We start from the raw sequence: 3,208 nt of genomic DNA, 5'->3' as shown, positions 1-3,208 counted from the left end.
AATCGCATTGGAAGAACATATGAAGGTTTGATTCCTCCGCAGCTTCACACATGGAACATCGACTCGGACCATGCCAGCTCCTCTTCCTCAAATTGTCCCAAGACAAATTGCGGTTGTTGAAGACCAGCCACGAGAATAAGATCATTTTGAGAGGGCATCCCAATTTCCAGAAGCATTGGGGGAATATAGAGCAGGAGATTGAAGCCTTGGAATAAATCATATCAGCATATATGTCTTTAACACTAGCAGGCGACTTCGCATTTGGAACAATCCATGTAAGCTGGTCCACTGTTCCAGAGCGATGGATTCCCATGCTGCAACAAGCATCTTTAACTGATTTCCATTCTTGAAGAAGCGAGACAGGCAAATGAAGGTCATGTGCATCTTTCCACAAGGGAATAGGACCATTCCAGGAAGAAATTAGTTTATCCCACTTGAAAATGCCATTCCTAGGAAGGAAAATAATAAGATTTTCAGTGAAAATAACAGGATCGCGCCCGCCCTAATATAAAATGAATGCCTAAAAAAATAAAAATGAATAAATGTGGTTGTTTGTTCTCTACACGGGGTTTCATTGCCACCGTGTTGAAATGTTCAAAAATGGTTTTGCTGACCTCTAGCTTTGAGGGTTTCGTTGGAATAAAGTTTGTTTAAGATGAAGAAACTTCCAATACTTCATTTTAGGTTAGTTTTTATTTTTATTTTTGAACTGTAAATTTATTAATTTCATGTCTCGATACTATGGTTTCAATTTAATATTAGATTGTATTAATTTTAAACTGTAGTATTAATACATATTTTATATTAAATTACAGGATGAAAATAAATTAAATTACATTACTAATTTGCTGTATAAAATTACATATTAAATTTATAATATCTTTATAGCTCGTAGTATGTAAAGTACTGAACAAAATATATATTAGGTTTTAAATACTTTATAATATTAGATATATAATATTAAATCTTATAATATTAAGAGACCTCTAAAGATTGGAAAACGATGCTATATCAACTTGTGCTAGTATATTTCATAATCAAATAATAAATTAAAAAAAAAATCTCCTCGCCGTGTACACAAAATTTTCATATCTTTTGATTTTTCTTAATTAAAAAATTAAAATATGGGAGCTCTGTTCGGCCAAACACTGCTTTAATAAAGGCGATTGGACGACACTAATTCCGCGAGTTGAGATGGTACATCATTTCGAATCCATCTCTTATTATATGTGACCCCATTCAATAATTAATGAGATAAATATCCGGAGTTGCATTTATCTTACAATATGTAACCAAATATTGTGATTAAGTATTCGATGCACATTCAGGTGGAGTTGCAGAAAACCTTCCAGACTTGTCGTGACAGTAGTCGTAAATCATGTAGTTTTTGCGAACCCAATTAAGTTTACTCAGCTGCTGTGGGTTTAGACTTTCAAATTCGGATTGATCCCACCAATTGTTGGAACAGGACGAAGAAGAGTGAGATGACACGCTGCATGCATCGACCTCAAAGGATTGATAAGAGGCAATAAAGGGAGCATCATTCCAGTCTATTTTAACCCTTCCTCCGTCGGTAGCCCAATCCTCTTCATTCCAAAGGGTGGAGAGGATCCTCATGGGTCGACTATTTGGATATGGGACGCCCACACCTTCATTGTTTTTGAATACCCGGATGGGGATAGAATCAACTGAAAACCTGTTTTCACAATAGGAAAGACATATATCTTAAGAAATGTTGAAAATTCTAAATACAACTTCTAAATGAGGTTCCGTTTTAGTTAGTCGAAGCACATACACGATTTGTTTGTGGTTCCAAAGAATTGAATAGTTATGGAAGTCTGCTGTGGGATCAAACCACAGATGAAGTCTTTGTTCTCTATTCCCAACTCCACTTGCAAACACGTTGGTCTGAAGAATGTAAGGATTTCCCGGAAGGTTTCTCGGAAATTCAAAGTCGAGTTCGTCACAAGAAGAAACTTCGGACAACATATGAATGCAAAATACTGACATTACTATATCGTGTGTTGTCGAAACTATGACCGGTCTGGCGGAAATATTGAAATTTAAAATATACATCTCAGGAATTGAGTTTTAAGTACTATCAACTGATAACAAATCATTTTGCAAGGTTTCGTTCTTGAGAGAAAATAGGTGGTTACATAATACGAGGTAACCGTTCCAGCGGAATTCCCTGAGATCAGCTTTATTCTCATGCTCGTGCTGCCAAAGAGGTATTCCTTTTTGGACTGAAAACCAGAACCTAGAGAAACAAGAATCGTTATTATAAACATCCATACACTATTAAATGTAGGATCTCCTTAAAAATGAAATACTTTACCTTAGATTTGATCCATAGTGAGCTGGGCCGTTTGGCCATTGTTCAACAATTTAACTGTACCCCATGAGATATCGAAATTGTCATTGATGTTGAAAGCCTGTACCGAGAACAGACTAAGAACGAGAAGTGAATTTATATATGCCAACTCTTGTAAATAAGTTCGAAATACTAAAAGAGTTGCACCGCTCTTCATTGCCGATGGTGGAATTGAGTGACTCAAATTGCCTCTTTTTTGGCAGCAGGGTAGTGGACATACCAAATACAAGTTCTGACAGGAGCGAACACCCTCCTGCCGGGAATTTCTGGTTATTCCAAACAAAATACAGTGGAAAAATCCTCTGTTTCCACTGTTCAGAATTTTCTGATAAATTACGAAACAACAAAAATATGAACAGAGAGTAATACTCTGTTTTCTGATAATTCAAAAACACAAGAACAGAGCATAAAATAATACTCTACTTTGCCTCAGGATCAAAAACTGATCAAAATAATACTTTGTCTTTGACACAGAAAAATACTCTGTTTTTAACTCAGAAAAACAGAAAAATTCGTTCTCTGGAAACGGTGTTGCAGCAACACAGTTTTTTTTTTTCAGTTGCTGTAACTTGTGTTGCAGCAACGCTATTCGTGGTGTTGCAGCAACGTAAATTTTTCAGTTGCTGTTCGTGGTGTTGCAGCAACGTAAATTTTTGACGTCAAGTATTTTTCGACTTACGGTGTAACAGCAACAGGAAATTTTTGACAAAATAACTTTTGGTGTAACAACAACGCACAGAAAGAAACTTCTATTTATGAAAATAAACCAACAGATAAAACTAAGTCTTCCTCACATAGAGGGATCTTCATAACAGATTACAACAGGAACGTTTC

The 3,208-nt window shown here is 35.9% G+C and overlaps 1 pseudogene; it reads right to left on the bottom strand.

The window, feature by feature from the left end:
- Window positions 1-1,305: 1,305 nt before the first annotated feature.
- On the bottom strand, window positions 1,306-2,531 carry LOC149247270 (xyloglucan endotransglucosylase/hydrolase protein 24-like; annotated as a pseudogene).
- Between the last annotated feature and the right edge of the window lie 677 nt (window positions 2,532-3,208).

This window comes from Pinus tabuliformis, chromosome 7, assembly GCF_031772625.1.
Source record: "Pinus tabuliformis cultivar Carrire ecotype Pingquan chromosome 7, CPIR1, whole genome shotgun sequence".
NCBI classification, from domain to species: Eukaryota; Viridiplantae; Streptophyta; class Pinopsida; order Pinales; family Pinaceae; genus Pinus; species Pinus tabuliformis.
Note: the sequence above shows the minus strand (reverse complement) of the source record. Positions and strands in the feature narration are given on the sequence as shown.